The sequence below is a fragment of the Heterocephalus glaber genome, unplaced genomic scaffold, assembly GCF_053883595.1.
Source record: "Heterocephalus glaber isolate CG9 unplaced genomic scaffold, H.glaber_assembly_v1.0 deba00001452, whole genome shotgun sequence".
In the NCBI taxonomy this organism is placed as follows: Eukaryota; Metazoa; Chordata; class Mammalia; order Rodentia; family Bathyergidae; genus Heterocephalus; species Heterocephalus glaber.
This window is the reverse complement of record NW_028258302.1, coordinates 13,681,991-13,700,158: the sequence shown is the minus strand read 5'-3', so window position 1 is coordinate 13,700,158 and position 18,168 is coordinate 13,681,991. Positions and strand designations below refer to the sequence as shown.

Here is an 18,168-nt window from a genome sequence, read left to right as displayed (position 1 = left end):
CAAGCTGTGGTGCTAATTATTAGCAGAAATAATTTTTCTGCAAAGAAAACCCACAGAAATAAATGACTTAAAATGTTATTTTTTCTGATGTTATAATACAGAGTTTTATAAAATTTGTGGAGTTTTAGATAATTTGGACAGTGAAGAAAATATAAAGACAAAATTACCCACAATCCTACCAATAATAATAATAATAGATGCATTTTGATGTTATTCTTTTCTGGCCTTTTGTAAATTTCTCATTTGATAAAGTTTAGGTATAGCAAAAACAAAACAAAACAAAATTTTTAAAAACTCAGTGTTTTTCCTATTCTCACAGGCAACAGAACACTTTTTCTGTGTGTGTGTCCTGAGGATTGAACCCTATGCATGGTAGGCAAATAACCGTACCACTGAATCATTCCTCCAGCCCCTCACATATGACATTTTTTTTTTTTTTGGTACTGGGGATTAAACTCAGGACCTTGTGCTTGCCAGGCAGGCGCTGTGCCACTGAGCTAAATCCCTGGTCCTACATGACATTTCTGACACTAGATTTGTAGGACAATTTTTTTTACCCATATACCCACCAACCATTTCTCCAGCTGACACCAGCTGGGTATCCTATAATTCAAATATAATTCAAATCAATTCTGACACTATCTACCAGGAGATAGCAGTCAGATTCCCCAGGTTCTCAGCCTTGCAAGATTGGCCCTATTTCTGATGCCAGTCACAAGCCCGAGGTTGTAACCTGTGCTTCCGACAAATTGGCTATAAATTGGAGGTCCTACAACCACCCCCCTCTTTAGGTTTGATTAATTTGCTGGAATGGCTCATACAACTCAAGGAAACACTTTACTTATGTTTGCTCATTTTTTATAAAGGATATAACAAGTGATACAGATGGAGCAAGTTAAAGAGATGCATGAGGCAAAGTATGGGGGAAAGGGCATGGCTCTTCCTTGTCCTCTCTGGGCACACCATCCTCTAGGAACCTCCATGTTCAGTAGTCTAGAAGCTTTCTGAAATCTTTTTTGGATGGGGGGGCAGTAATAAGGATTTAACTGAGCACCTTATACATGCTAAGACAAATACTTTCCCCCTTGGCTACAACTTCAGCTTCTTTTTATTTTTTATTTTGTGACAGGATCTAAATGGCCCATGCTGACCTTGAATTTGATCCTTCTACCTCAGCCTCCCTAGTAGTTAAAACTGCAGGTGTGTACCACCTTATCCACTCTTTTTTTTTTTTTTAACAGAGGTCTTATTACATAGGCATGATTGATTACATTATTGCCCACTGGTCATCAACTCAACATTTAGGACCCCCCGCCCTGGAAGTTGCAGGGTTGGACTGAAAGTTCCAAACATCTAGTCATTGGGTTGGTCCTCCTGGCAACCAGCCTTCATCCCAAGGTTCTCCAGGTGCCACAGTCCTCAGTTATCTTATTAGCATACAAAAAGGCAAATCAATTTGGAGGTTCCCAGCTTTAGGAGCTGAGGCAGAGTTCAAATATATATTTCTTTTTATATCATATGAAATGATAATGAAATTTCACGGATTTTTTTCTTTTTTTGGGTACTGGGGATTGAACTCAGGTCCTTGTGCTTGCGAGGCAGGTGGCAGAACTGCTGAGCATTTTTAAATCCCCAGCCCTCATGGATTTTGTTTCTGTAATCCTTGTCACTTTGGTTCCATTGAGAAACTTTACCTTCTTCCTTTAATTGTAATTGAACTATCAACTTAGTTTACTGGAAGAAAAGAGAAAAGTTGCTTCCCTACTTATATACTAGAGTATAGGTTTCAACTCTGTTCAGAGGAACAAACAAAATATGTTAGTTTGGTAGAAGCTTTTTATAGTAATAGTTCCTTTGATTCTAAGGGACATTTTAAAACTAGAATGTAATTCTGTTTATTAATCTTTAAATTCCTGTTTAATTCTTAACATCTAAAATAGTTAACTAAATTGGCTCCAATTATTCTGTAATTGACCTTAAGACCACGAAATTCCCCTTGGTACTTGGTTAGTCATCTGGTGAAAATAACATGCATACAAGGGGCCAGGATTTAGCTCAGTGGTTCTGCTGCCTGCCTTGCAAGCACAAGGACCTGAGTTCAATCCCCAGTACCAAAATAATAAAATAAAATAAAAAAGATGCTATCCCACTTACATTGTCATATTCTGTTGAACTTACAAATTGTGTCTTCCCTTAAAATGACTCATAGGCTGGGGATTTAGCTCAGTGGTTCCAGTGCCTGCCTTGCAAGTGCAAGGTCCCGAGTTAGATCCCCGGTACCAAAAAAAACACAAACATGCAGACAGTTTTTGGATGATGTTTTCCTGAAGAGAATTGAATCTGGGAAATCATATATTCTTATTCTCTCTTTCATATTCTGTCTCTCCCTCTTTGTAGTCATATTGATAAAATGATGTGTATATCTCCTCTAAGGATGTCTCTCACAGGAGTTCAGCTAATGTTTTCTTATGATAATTTCTAATTGATATTTTCAGTTTAGAATTTAAAAATTTTTTTGTTGTTGTTGTTTGTTTTGTTTTGCTTTGTTTGAAACAAGGTCTCACTATGTAGTTCAGACTGGCCTTGAACTCACTATGTAGCCCAGGCTGGCCTCGAACTCAGAGATCCTCTTGCCTTAACTTCCCAAGGGCTAGGATTTCAGGTGTGCGCCACGGTGCCCTGCTTAAATTGATTTTTTTTTTTTTTTGGTACCAGGGATTGAACTCTGGATCTTGTGCTTGCCAGGCAGGGAGTGGAACCACTGAGCTAAATCCCTGGCCCTTAAATTTATATATTTTTTAAAGGAGTTGTATCACTAACCCAAAATACTGCAAATGAGAATAGATGTAAGGGTGGTATCTTTTACACTGAACGTAGCATCATTCTAAAGGAATTCTAAAAGAAGAAACGTTGACAGTGGAACTTATTAGGTATAGGTATTTAATATTTTGTTTTTCTTTAAGTTCAAAAATGGGCTAAAGTTATTGGATTGATACCCATTACAAGGCTAATATCAGCATATATACTGTGTGTTAATAACTGAGCATTTTCCAGCTTAATTGTCTATTTTCCTGAAGTAGATTTGATGCTGAAACTAGAAAATAAATTTCCTTTCAATGACACAAAATCCTGTTGGGCTGGCTGAATTAGATTAACATCTAAAATTAGTCTTGATTTACTGGAAACGCTGTAGTAGTGCTGTTTAATATGCTCTTCGGCTGCTGTTATACTTGTGAGCAGTCAGAATGTGCCAGCTGTGACAGGAGACTGGGGATTGTATAATGTATAGAAAATTCATCTTTGAAGAAGAGTTTAACCTTTTAAGTAGATACTGTGAATGAATGTGAGATTAGAAATGAAGCAACACAGATTGGAATTTTTGATAACATTAAACTTTTATTTTAATAAGTGTTTGTTGCTTTTTACTAACTGATACAATACTTTTTTTCATTAAGTTTATTGGTACATTTTAGGCATACAATACAGTTACATTCATCGTTGGGATCTTGTACCTTTACATGATGTGTCTTATATTTTTCCCCATTCCCCTGCCCTCCCTTCACCCCCTCCATCCTTCCCTATTTACAGAGACTTTATTTCTATTTTTTCCTTTTCTCATATTTTTTCTTTTCCCTTCTTTCCTTTCCCCTACCCCTCCCACTTCCCCTACTCCTCACATTATCAGTTATACCATTTGAACCTTATTTACACTTATAGTTTTTCACAACAGAGAAACTATTCGGTATTTAAACATGTGTGTCCTATTTATTTCACTTAAGAATATGGCCTCAATGTGCATCCATTTAGCTACAAATGTCTCTAGTTTCTTGTTCTTTATGGCTAAGTAGTACTCCATTTTATAGAAAAACCACATCTTTATCCAGTCTCCAGTTTCTTTATCCAGTCTCCAGTTGATGGGCAATTGGGCTGTTTCCAAGTTTTAGCTATTACGAACTGTGCCGCTGTAAACATGGGTGCACATATATTGCTCTGGTATGATTCTTTTAATTCTTTTGTTTGGGTTTGTTTTGGTACCAGGTATTGAACTTGGGTCCTTGTGCTTGCACAGCAGGCAGTGAAACCACTGAGCTAAATCCCCGGCCGTCTTTTAATTCTTTTGGAAAGATACGCAGTAGAAGGATAGCTGGGTCAAATGGAACCTCTAATCCTAGTTTTTTGAGGTATCTCCATACTGATTTCCACAGTGGTTGCACCAGTCTGCACTCCCACCAACAATGGAAAAGGGTTCCTTTCTCCCCACAGCCCCGCCAGCATTTGCTATTGGTTGATTTCTTGATAGCAGCCATTCTTTCTGGGATGAGGTAGAATCTCAGTGTTGTTTTCATCTGCATCTCTCGAATGACCAGTGATGTTGAACATTTTTTCATATATTTATTTGCTGCTTTTGCTTCTTTGTCTGAGAAATGTCTGTTCATTTCAGATGCCCATTTTTGAATTGGGTCTTTATATTTGGGGGGGGGTCTGATTTTTTTGAGTTCTTTATATATTCTAGATAGTAGACCTTTGTCTGAGGAACAGCTGGTAAAAATTTTTTCCCTCATTGTAGGTTGTCTCTTAGCTCTGTTGGTGGTTTCTCTTGCAGTGCAGAAGCTTTTTAATAAGATGAGATCTCAGTTGTTTATTCTTTGTGCAAGTTCCCGTGCTACTGAGGATTTGTTCATAAAGTCTTTTCCTTTGCCAATACTTTTGATATAATACTTTTATAATTGAAAAGAACCTTAAAGTTTCTCTTTCAGGGTGTCGTGGCACACGTTTATAATCCGAGCACTCAGGAGGCTGAGGTAGGATCGCTGCAAGTTTTAGGCCAGCTTGGGCTACATAGTGAGTTCAAGGCCAGCCTGAACTACACAGTGAGATCTTATATCAAAAAACCAAAAAAAATTTGTGTTTCAACTTCTTCAAAATAGGAACCTTTTACTATAGTATCTATCCTTAGCCCCTTAGATTGGAAGTTCACAAAATGTAGACATAACTAATTTAGGATAACTGGATATGATGTGTAAATTTTGTGTGTTTGATATTTTAGACCGGTTTTTATTTTGGTCTGTTGATTTCCACTAGATGAAATCTGGGGATTTTTGTAGTAGATGAATAATTGCAACTTGAATAATATTTGGTCACCTGAAACAGTGACTGTACTTCTCATTTTGGCAGCAGCTGCACTTTTTCATGGGTATACTTCTCCCTCCCCCAATATTTAACATATAAATGTATTTCACCAGTAAAAATAAAATCATGAAGAAGATAACTAACTGATTTAAATCTCAGGGTTTTCCTAGGACTTACTGACCTAATTCGTGCAACATGTTTGATATAGGTGTTAGTAAATACCTCAGGTATTTTATGTTTTTAACTTAGAATGAAATAAAGTCATATGAAAAGAGAGGTGTAGAAGCATACATTATGGCTAAAAGAAAAGATCCTGTGTATAGGAAGAATGTGTGTGCAGAGTATGGTTAAACAACAAAAAGGGACAAGGGAGAGTGCTTAATTATTCAGAAATGGGAATGGAGCAGCTGCGGTTATGCAAAGGAAGGCCAAATTAATGGGTCAGTGTAACTTTACGTTTTTGCTTAATTATAAATCTTATATAGACCTCCGTAATCCCTTAAGGATGAATGGCTTTCTTTTTGTTAGATGCAACTAAATAATTCTTCCAGTGTTCAAGTGCCATTAAGAATACTGTTATTGTAGACGTAGCACAGAATAGGTTGGTAATTTTTAATGTTTAATTTTGGAATATTTTATATTAGTTCTTGTTAACTAGCTAAATTATTTCAATTATGTTAATCCACTGAGTAGAATACATTTTGTTTTGCTACAAATCAAAGCATATTTAGTTTTCTATAAATGGAAATGCATTTTTTTTCATGTTCTCTTTAAGCATTCCTGGATTCTTATAAAACGTACTTGTGGAAATTGTCACAAGTACTATTCATACAATAGAAGTTATTTTTAGTATTTCTCAAATCATATGAGAATTTTGTTCCTTCAAGAAAAGTTCAGTACATACTGAGAGAAAATAAACTGAATTTCTTGGAAAGCTGCTGGAACAGAACCATGTTCACTTGTGCTAGGTGTTGAGCATGGGTTGAAGCACTGAAGCAGCAACTGTTTGAGTATAGCAAGAGTGGAATATCCTTCTTAGTGATAGAAATTGACACCTAGTATCCGTCACACTTTTAATATCCTTATTATGTGGCATTTGGTACATTAAAAAAGCATATGAGGAACATAAAATGTAATTTAGAGAGCATAATAATGAAAGGAACACTTATAAACCTACCATCCAGTTTAAGAACTAGAAAGTCACCAGTACTGTTCAGTCTACCAGTGCTCCCCTCTTCTAACTATTCTAGTGGCTTCCCTTCAGAGAGAGAATTGCTGAGAAGCATTTTGAATGTATGTTTGTTTGTTTTTGAGACAAGTTCTTGGAATGTAGTTCAGGCTGGGTTTGAATTCACTGTATAGCCCAGGCTGGCCTTGAACTCGCAGCGAATCCTGTCTCGGCTTCCCAAGTGCTGGGATTACAGGTGTGCACCACCACACTTGGCTGTTACATTTGTTTAAAAAATAATTTTCTGAGGCATGTGGATTGCTGTGTTTGGGCAACACACCAAGACCCAATCTTAAAAAAGCACTTTTTGTCTCTCTGTATAAATCAATGGATACGGTATATATGTCCATACATACAGTATATTCTTAAAATGTACTATCTAGTTTGCTTTATAATAAAGATATATTTAAAATTCTTCTGCTGCTTGCTTTCTCCATTCTACATTATTTCTAAGAAATTTATTTATGCTGCTGCATGTAGCTATAATTAATTCACCTGTACTGTGGTATTATATTACATTGGGTGACTATTTTATAATTATCCATTTTCCTAGTGATAGACAGTGGAATGGTGCAGTGAATGTCCACGTATGTGTCTTCTTGGCTGTATGTGTGTGATGTTCTTTTCTATGAATGTGTGTGTGCATATGAGTGTGTGTTGGATGTATAGGTGTATAAGCATCTCAGAGTTTCTGTAAGGTTGTTACTTAGAATTGCTGAGTTCATTGAGCGTATATTCAGCCTTATGAGGTAATATCAGGTATGATAATAAATGTTAGCATTTAATAATTAGAGCAAGCTATAACTCTAACAGTTTAATAAAGAATCAATGGCTTAGAGATGTTATGTATCCAAGAAGCCACATAGGTAGCAATTGGCTGTACAGATTCAGACCCATGTTTGTCTAACTTTGAGACCAGATTCTTGCTGGTTGTGGTGGTGCATTCCTGTAATCCTAGCACTCTGGGAGGCTGAGGTAGGAGGTGCCTAGGCAATTTAGCCACTTAGACCTTGTCTCAAAAAATAAAAAATGAACTGGGCAATGTTCAAAGGTACCATTTAAAATGAAAAAAGTGTAGTTTTTGTTTTTTTCAGTACTGGGAATCAAACCCAGGATCTTTGCTTTGAGCTACATCACTGGTCCCTGTTGAATTTTTTTTTTTTTTAAATTTTGAGACAGGGTCTCACTAAGTTGCCCAGACTGGGGTCAAACTTGTGGTCTTCTTGCCCTAGACTCCCGGAGTGCTGGGATTAGGCACATACCACCACACCCAGCTCACATTTTTGATTAGTAAATCGTTTTGCCTTTTAAAAAAGAAACCAGATATCCACAACTAGGCTTTAGATGTAGCATAATTGGGGTGTTTTTTAGTGTGAATGTTTTAAGTTAAGGATCTCTCTTAAAGAATAAAATCTATGTGTATATTAATAAAAAACTTTCTTGGTACTGTCATGAAGTTAGGGTCTCAGTTTCTTAAATTTATCTCTGTGAACCTGAACATATGGGTTCTATTCTGAAAGTCACAAGGTGACTGCTCACCCCCAGCTGGCCATCTGTGTTTTAGTCAAGAAGACATTAGGTGGAAGGGCAGAAGGCCAAAGGGCAATGACTTCCAGTTATACCCTACTGGCTGGCTCTATCAATGAGGAGAGCCTTTTGTTGGGAACATTTTGCAATTAATTATATGGGAAATTTGTTAAGAAGACAAAGGGAAAACATCTTGGATTAGGGTCTAGCAGTCTCTGCATAATTGTATCAAGGGCTGGTGAAGAAATATAACCTTCAATTTGCCAAGGATGGTATTATACTTACTAGTCTTTAATTATTGAGAAATGTGTTTATATAAACCTGTTTCTACATGTAATTAATAGCCAGGTTGAACATTTTGATGAACCATATAAAATTTGAATTTATTTTTACTTTATCCCAATGTATAGGTGCTTAGAAGTAGGCACAGGACTGAGCAAAAAAGATTCCCAAAAGAAAAAGTTATTTCACATGTGTTGGGGGAATTGAAGCAGGAGGCTGGAAGAAGTTCAGTAATAGAGCAGAAGCATCCCAGAAAAGACTTGAAATGAGAGTATAGTGACTAAGGGAATTTGACTTGGACAGATGGAAGTTGTCCAGGAAAAAGATGCTCTGAATATTTCTTGAACTAAGGGGATCTGGAAGGTACTACTGTATTTCCCTGAAAATAAGACAGGGTCTTATATTAACTTTTGCTTTAAAAGACACAGTAGGGCTTCTTTTCAGGGGATGTCTTATTTTTTCATGTACAACAATCTTCATTCATTCATTCATTCATTCAGAGACAGGATCTCCCTATGTAGTTCAGGCTAGATTTGAACTCACTATGTAGCCTAGGCATGCCGATCCTCCTGCCTCAGCCTCCCAAGTGCTGGGATTGTAGGTGTGTGCCATCATGCCTGGCCCACAATCTGCATTTATTCATATGTAACAGTCTACATTTATTCAAATACAGTCATACATCTTTTGGAACATTGTCATAACTCTCCAAACCCTGAGTTGCACCCTGAATTTCTTGTGACTCCATCTCCTATAGAACCATTGGCCCCATTCTCTCATGTTCAGCAGTAGAACTGTCCTTAAACAACCACTTTTTGTCCATGTAGTCAGCTTGTAGTGCATTGGGAACACAGCTGTCAGTGATTTTAATCCCATGAATTCTTCACCCATGTCATTACCTCTTAAGGTGAGGCTTCACAAAGTTTCCATTAAATCAAGTGTTAGTTGAAGACTTATGAGACACAAGTGGCAAGAAAAATAATGACAGTTAAGAATGATGGTCCACACAAAAGTGATGAAAAATTGCTGGCACCAAAATTCAGAAAACATTTCACTTGAGTGCATTAAGTGTGTCTGTTACAACACCTATTGAATTGTGAAGATTCATATTAGACACAGCCATGTCTATTCATTAAGTCTGCACATTATTTGCACACTGTGTGTGTACTCTGATTGATTATTCTGCAATAAGTCTTGAGTTAAATTGTTTACAAAGGCGTTTATCTCTTGTCCAAAGGTGCTCACTTGGGTATTTACAAATAATTAGTTTATATTATCATTTATTATGACGAAATACTATTATGTTTAATTATATATTAATATTATTATTTCGCAACTCAATACATCTGCCATATGTTGCAACGGATGTACTAAATGTGCCTGTCTGGCTGATGATCTTAACTGGGGTTTGTTTTGGGGGCAGGGCTTATCGTATGAGCATCCTGAAAAGTCATGCAAGGGCATGTTTTCCAGTTAGGTCTTATTTTCAGGGAAATATGGTATACCTAAGAAACTAGGAAGTGGCTTGAGGATTAGCATTACCTACTCCTTGAAGTGAACCTATGGAGAAACAAACAGAGGTAACCTTGCCTCTTCACTTAGGAGGGAAACTGAGAAGACATCTACTTTATATTGTAGATACTATACTATATAAGCGAGGATAGGGTTAGAAGAGAAATAAAATTAAATTGGGCCAAATTGAATTGTGTAATGAAGACACAGGTAAGGGCTGTTCATGTAGAAATTTTTCTCCTCTTTTTCCCATTTCTTATTTGTGTACATTTCTTATCTAGATTGAGATAAAGATAAAAATTTAACTTGTCTTTTCCTGGAGACAGTGTGAGAGATTTTCCTCAGGAGAGCCTCAGCTGTGATTTTTCCACCAACTCATTTAGGAAGAAGTTGATACAGTGGCTCAAGCGAGGTGATAGGTACTTGAGCTTCATTACAGAGATACTCTGACCATTTAATGGCACTAGGGCAGCTGAAGTCATCAACATCATTATCTGTATGCACCTAGACACTACAATGATAAAATACTAATCCTATATTTCTTAGAGAATTAAGACTTAGGAAAGCTGAGCAGCTCAGAAGAATGTATTTTAGGCATCTCTTTCCCCAAGTTGCACAGTATAGTATTTAGAATTGTTTTTAAGCTCTAGAAGTTCTAAATAGACTTATTTTGAATCTTTTTCTGATTCACTATTTCAGATAATACACAAACCAAATGTTATTGTCACAGCTGTACCAGTCTTTCTGTATAGTTTAAAATTTGTAAAAATTTGGTATAATTTTAGACATAGAGTAGTTGACTGTATACTGTAATGAACCCCAATCTTGTTTTGTTTCTACATCTGTTTTTTTCTTCCTTTTTTTGGCGGGGGGGGAGGGGTTGGGTTACCAGGAATTGAACTCAGGACATTGCGCTTGCCAGGCAGGCACTGGCACGACTGAGCTAAATGCCTGGCCCTCATCTGTTTTTTTCTTTCCTGTGTTATTTTGAAGCAAATCCCAGACATTGTAATGTTTGTATATAATTTGGTATTTTTCTAAAAATATCTCTAACCATAAAATTGCTACATGTAATAATTAATAAGAATTTACTATAAAATATCAGTGTTTAAATTTCCAATCGTCTCAAACATAATTTAAAAAATTTTGAATTAGAATTCAAACAAGGTCTACACGTTGGAAGTAATTGGTATGTCTAAAATTTCTATTAGTCTATAGACATCCACTTATCTCTGTCTTTTTCTTTTTCTTATAATGTATTTGTTGAAGAAACCAGGCCATTTATCCTGTAGAATTTCCACTCAGTCTGAGTTTTGCTGAATTGAATTTCATGGTACAGTTTAACAGGTTTTTTGGTTCTTTTTTTTTTTTTTTTTTGGTACCGGGGATCGAACCCAGGTCGTTGTGCTTGTGGGACAGGCAACAGCACCACTGAGCTAAAACCCTGGCCTGAGAATTTCTTGTTTTATACTGTGTTATTTATCATTGTTGTAGAAGACTGAAAGAAAAGTACTAAATAATAAAGAGCCATTGGCACTTGTTCTGGACAATCAATATTAATGTTCTTGTTTGCTGCAAAGCATAATTGCTATTTTAAATTATTTTTTCCCACAGGGAAACTGAAAATAGTCTGAGGTTACTGTTCCTCAGAAGGAAACTCCTTTGTTAGAACCTAAACTTTCCCTTGACTAATGGGTGTGTGATCCAATAAGTGATGTCATATCAGACATATTTAGAGTAGAATCTTACAGATCAGACATGCCAGTTTACTGTGGTGTGAAATTTTAAGTGCTTGAATAATAATTTCTAAGGACAAGCTTGAACTGCATACAATATATTAATACTTCTCCTTTACACTTTATATATCTCCCAATTGTAGAGTTTAAAAATCTTTTCCCAACTTGAAAAACATGCAAAAGGGTGATTCAACATCCTTGTGCTTAAGGCTATGTTTAGTTTAATTGAAAAGTTATAAGGTGACTCTTCTCTATCGCTGGAAATCAGAAGATGAATTAGACTCATCTAATTCAAGGAGCCACTCTCAAGAAAATGATTTTCAACCTTAATTAATGACCATTAATTATGGAAACTGTGTTGTAAGGTAAAACATTCTAGTGGCTTTCATGTGATTTCAATGACTATTGGTTAATAAAATGATATACCAGTAAATTTAAAAAATCTGCTTCATTAATCATAACAGTATCTACACTATATTTGAAAAATAGTAGTGCAGGTTGAATATCCTAATTGCAAAATCCAAAATCTGAAATGCTGAAAACTCCAAATCTTTTTGAGTGCTAATATGACATCACAAATGGAAAATTCCACATCAGATCACACATGATATGTCACAGTCAAAATGCAGGTACACTAAAAATATATGAAATTACCTTCAGGCTTTTTATACACAGTATATGTGGAACATAAATGAATTTCATGTTTAGGTTTGGGTTCCATATCCAAGATACTATGTATATGAAAATATCCTCAAATTTAAAAAAATCTGAAACACTTCTGGTCCCAGGATGTTCATATAAAAGATATTCAAGTACATGATGTAGTTGTTATTTAGTCTACAGGCAGTACAGGCAGTATTGGTCCATATGACTTTTTGAGAGCTTGTTTGGAGGATCTAGTAGGGGAACTCAGCTACTCGTATACCCTTGACTGAGGAAATGGTCCTCTTCTATTGGGGATGGTCGTCCTCATCCACTGAGTATGCAGCTTTGGGAGGGATGCACATGGGTGGGTGAGGGAGGAAGAGGACCCCTGCTTAGCAAGCCAGATCAGCCAAATTAACCTTGGTGATCAGTGGAGTGACAGATGTTGCAGCCAGATCATATGGCTTTTTGAACTCCTTGTTGTAAACTGTAAACCCCCTAAGGGTCCATAGCCTTTACTGGCAATGAAGTAGGTGGATTATTATTGTTATTAGTGGTACACTTACAAAGGCAAGCACAGTGGTTAGTTATAGTGGGAATTTGTACAAGAATGAAGGCATTGTCATTCATATTGCCCTAGTGGGGAAAGGGAAAATGCTATTTTCCTACTTGAATTGTATTGTGGTTGTAAATTAGATGTTTAACAAGTTGTTGGGTTTTTCCCTTTACAATCTGATAATTTATTTTTTTATTTGACTGCCCTCCATTTGCTGGATGGCTGTAGGGGGGACTTGACAAGATTAGTAACAAGCTCTGGGGAAGACTGAATGAGATGATGCGGGTGAGATTCAGAGGAGACTGTACAGTGAAGGGATATAGGACAGGATCCAGAGCCTGCTTTTATTATATATGCTGTCTGTTTTAACTGTCTTCAGAAGCACTCATTATTAATCTGAGTAAAAACTATGACTTTATAGAAAAATTATACTAAACTGTTATGTAACAAATACTATAAGTTTTGTAATAATTTGAGAGCAAAATTTCCTTGACAAATGTGGTTTACTTATTCAGGTTTGCTTTAGGACCACACTCAAAATTTTATTCAGTCTCAAATGAGTTGTTTTCCTTTGGCAATTAGATGTGTATGCCTTAAGAGAAAAGGATAAATCAGTCTGCAGTCAGTGTTGTGAGCCAGTTGCAGCTGCCATGCAAAGTGCTCCCATTTAGCTATTAAAATCCTTTGAAGGCTTGCATGTGTAAAATATTCCTAATTTGTTAGGAACACACATGGCTGTGTGTGTATACATGTCATTGTGCAAGCCGTTCTTTGTTAGAAAAGTATAGATCCCTGTGGGGTACTAATTACAGCTTTGGCTAGCACATTGCAGAAAGGCAAATAACAAAGGCAAGGGAAAATATAAAGAGAGATGAAGAGATCTTGGTTTTGCTGTTTTACACCTCCAGCGTAAATGAGACGTGCTGTGAGTAAACACAGCTGTATAGAAAAATTAGTTTTGAGGAATTGAAAGTACAGTAAATAAGTGCCAGCTCATTCAGCAGACCTACACTATGTCTCCAAGAACTTCTAGAAACTAGAGAATTGTCACAGATTGACTTACTTTGTCTCTTAGAAAGTTGCTTTATAAATTAACCTTTGTTGTAATGTTATAATCAGGATTTCTAATACTGCCTTTTTTGCAACACAAAACCATAAACTTTAGGAATTTTATTATTACAGAATTAAATGTAAAGTTTTAATATTTACGTTATTACCAGATAATTCATAGTAGGAGTCATCTAAGATTTTTGTTTTTGTTACTAGGGATCGAACTTGGGACCTTGTGCTTGCGAGGGAGGTGCCAGAACCACTGAGCTAAATCCCCAGTCCTAAGATATTAGTTGTATGCACTTCCTATGCAGTTCCTCTGATTAGATACAATGGGAGATACAGATATTTAAATACAGATAGGCCCTGCCTTCAAGCAACTAGAAGTCTAGTAGTATACATGAAATAATAGAGGATAAAGTAGAATTTAATGAAATGCTTTATTCAGTGGTATAAAGAAGCTTTTTTAATTCCAACAAGAGAAAGATCGTTGAGGGCTAGAGTTTAGGGAAGGCTTGGTTGAGCGGCAACTTGGGTTTGGCAATAAGAATTTTATAGCTAAAACATGAACATATTGTTTGAGAAAGTCTAGACCAGTGATGGCGAACCTTTTAGATTTTTCAATGGTAATAAATAGCCAGCTGCAACATGTGTGGCATAGGTTTTCCACCACTGTTGTAGAATATGTATGATATGAAGAATGGGTGGAAATGTTGAATCTGGAGTAAATCAGCCTTGTTTAAGGGCTTTTGCATTAAAGCTTGAGTTGATGTGGGCAATACATTCTGTAAGGTACAGCTGACATCTGCCAGGTCAGATTTTGATAGAATAGTATTTCTTTTGTTATTGGGGATCGAACTCAGGACCTTGCGCTTGCGAGAATAGTATTTCTTTAAGTAATAAAAACCTTTTCCCCCTTACACTATGTAGTGGAAGAGAAAACATTAGAAGTAGTTTTCAGACATCTTCCTGGGGATATCCACTGGTTTTGCCAATGACTGATTATTTCTAGATAATTCATTTTCCTTCTCCTATATGTAGAGATTGTTAAAAAGAAATCGATATTGGGAAATGAGAAGAAAATATTCAAATGGGAAGCAGAACAAGGGAGGAGGAAGGGAGAAAAAAGGGAGGGAGGAAAGAGATAGGAAGGGACAAGAAAAAAAAGTAAAAATAGAAGGAAAAAATGGAAACAAAGCTTTTGTATGTAGGGAGGAGAGGGGGACTTGTAGGGGTGGGCGGGGAGCAATGGGAAAAAAAGAAGAGACAGGGGCCAGGGATTTGTCTCAGTGGCGCCCAGGCCTGACTTGTAAACCCAAGGTCCTGAGTTGCATGCCCGGTACCAAAAAAATAAATAAATAAAAATAAAAGAACAGGCAAGATATATCATGTACAGGCCTAAATTCCCTATGATGAGTGTTATCATTATGTATATAAAAATGTACCAATAAATATTTTGATTAAATAAAAGGCTGCTTCATCTACCTGATTACTTATTTAAATTATAGCTGTCTATCATGGTTTTGAGTTACATTTCCCTAAGTACTAGTGATGTTAAGCCAGTCAACCTGCCTGCTTGCCTGCCTTCCTTTTTTTTTTTTTCTTTTTCTCTTTTCAGTGCTGGCAATTGAACTCAGGGCCTTGCCCATGCTAGGCAAGTGCTTACCATTGAGCTACATTTCCTGCCCTAGTAGCTTTTCATGTACTTGTTGGTTATTGTGCATGTCCCTTGAAGAACTATCTATTCAAATCCTTTGCCTGTTTTTAAGTTGAGTTATTTGTCTTTATTACTGACTTATTAGAATTCTGTAGGAATTAGAGTTCTTTATGTATTCATAGACTAGACCCTGATCAGATCTGTGATATGAATGATTTTCTCCCATTTTGTAGGTAGTCTTTTCATTTTCTTGATAGAATCCTTCAAAACACAAACATAAAAATTTGAGTCAGTTTGTCTGTTTTCCTTACTTGTGCTGTAGTTGTCCTAAGAAATTGTCACCTTGTCCAAAATCATGACAGCTTACACCTGTGTTTTCTTCTGAGCATTTTATAGTTTTAGCTTATATATTTAGGATTTGGTGAATTTTGAGTTAATTTTTGGGTGTAGTATAAAGTAGGGGTCCCAATTCATTCTTTTGCATGTGAATATCCTGATATTGTCCTTGTAGCAGTTCTATCACTGAACATAGAGGAAGCACACATTATATTTAAATTCTAAGGTGCTATAAGAAGTGTGTTTAAGAGAATTGGTATATATAATATTCTTGCGTGCAATTAACTTCTCTTCAACTCTTCTCTCTAATACCAAGATATTTTAAAATTCAAGGTTTTTTATTTGACATAATCAGTCAAAGCTAAATGTTTGGCCTCTATTTTATATTCTCATTAAAAGAGAAGAATGACATGGTGCCAATACATGTTATATTGTCTAGTCCCTAGAGAATTAAGTCCATTCACTTGCATGGGTGGGTCTTTTATTGTTGAACTCTAAATACAAATATTGTATTATGTTCGTAACTAAAATGGATAAATCTGATACTTTATCTGGTATTAAATCTTTTAATATTATTTTTGATATTTGATTAATCTTTTGTGCTATACTGTAGAACTATTGAGTTCTTTTTGAGACAAGGTCTCACTATATAGCCCAGGCTGGCCTTTAACTCACAGCAATTCTGCCTAGATCTCCTGAGTGCTGGCATTACAGATGTGCTACCATACCTGGCTAGAACTATTGAATTCTAAAGAAGCATATTTTTAAGAGAGAGTTGTCAAGTAAAAGGGCCGAAAACCAAGACCAGACCAGGCCACAAGAAGCCTTTATTAGGGGAATAGATCTGCTGGGCTGTCTCTGAACAAAGGAGAGACAAAAGCAATATGACTAGGGCAGGGAGAGTCTTTTATAGAGACTGGGGTGGGGTTTGTAGGGGCTGAGGTGGGGTTGAGTGAGGTAGTGACTAGGGAATGGAGGAGCTGGTGGTGTCACTAGGTGGTAGGAGGTGAGCGAGTATTAGGTTACTTTCTAGGCGGGAACAAGGACATGCTGGGAAGAAGGGTTTATTCTTTGGTGGGAACAACCATCTTGGCATGACGTCACACAGGGGAGGGGGCAAGGCACGATAGCAAGAGGGCAGCTACTATACAAAATAGCTGCTGAGGTAGTGGGAGACCTATCAAAAGTATACTTTCTTTTTGGTTTTTCAGACAGAGTCTCATTATGTAGCTCAGGCTGGCCTAGTACTGTGTATGTATCCCAGGCTGGCCTCAGACTCACGGCAATCCTCCTGTTTTAGTCTCCCAAGTGCTGGAATTAAAGGCATGTACCACAATGCCTGGCAAGAAAGTATGCTTTTGTCAATATAGTACTATGAAACTTGCTAAATATAGAGGATGATCATAGAAGCAGATTCTACTTTAATGAAACAGAATGAATTCACTAGCTAAAAGAGTACACTTACATTTGCAAATGTAATCTGTATAGTAAAACTTAATCTAATTTTTCTGTCACAATGATAGCTGGCACTTTATATATCTATTTTCTCAGTCCTAACAACAGTCCTCTAAAGTACTTTTTTTTTTTCAAGTAAAAAGACAAACATATATTGTGTTTTGGTTGTATCAATCCTCCCTACTATCTTCTATTGCCTTCCCTTCTCTCTCTTCAGTAGTTTTTAAAACTCATCTCCATTTCTTCTGTCTCACCAACCTTGGTTCAAGCCCTAATGATATTTCATCAAACCTGTTAAGAAAACTTTCTACTAGTGTCTGTTTCCATTTCCTCCCATCTCCTACATCCACTTACCAAAAATTCTCTTTACGCAGGCTCTACTGTGGTACTTCACTGTTTAAAATCTTTTAATGGCTCCTTATTTTACAGAGAGTAAGGTATAAATTCTTGAACATTGAAAAAGGTGGCTTTTCATAATCTACCCTTACCTGTTCTTAAGACCTACTCTTAAATCTTACCTTTCATTATTTTCTATCATCCTATATTTTATTACTGTAGCTATAGGGAACTGCTTTCATTTCCCACTCAGATGTTCATGCTCTTCGGAGGTGCTTAGCTAGGTGATCATGCTCTTTCATGCTGTCTTCACCTAACTCTTCCTTCTCCTCCTTGAAGACTTAGCTGAGGTTGTCTATCAAAGGCCTTTGTTTGTTTGTTTGTTGAAACAGGGTCTTACTGTGTAGTTCAGGCCGGCCTTGAATGCACTATGTAGCCCAGGCTGGGCCCAAACTCACGGCCTCAGCCTCCTGAATGCTGGACTTACAGTTGTGCATCACCATGCCCAGCTCAAAGGCCTTTCTTGACTGCTAATTTAAATGCCTTCTCTGTGGTCTGCTTGCTTTCTACATATAATACATAATTGTTTACTCTATATTTTTAAATAAATTTTACTCTGAGAGTAGAAGCCACATCTTGTTTTTTAATAATTTTTGCAACTCTGACTCAGCATCGTGCCTAGAATATTGCAATATGTTCAGTAAATGCTTATTAGATTAGT

General features: G+C 36.6%; 1 protein-coding gene across 25 annotated transcripts in view; it reads left to right on the top strand.

The window, feature by feature from the left end:
* Nucleotides 1-18,168, top strand: part of Epb41 (erythrocyte membrane protein band 4.1) — a 189,661-nt gene that overhangs the window by 39,607 nt on the left and 131,886 nt on the right. The window contains exon 2 of one of the 25 annotated variants that reach the window (XM_087215019.1): nucleotides 1,177-1,200. The exons of the other annotated variants lie outside the window; for them this stretch is intronic. The gene's annotated coding sequence lies outside the window, so the exon portion shown is untranslated. The remainder of the gene's footprint in view (nucleotides 1-1,176; nucleotides 1,201-18,168) is intronic. 25 annotated transcript variants of the gene reach the window in all.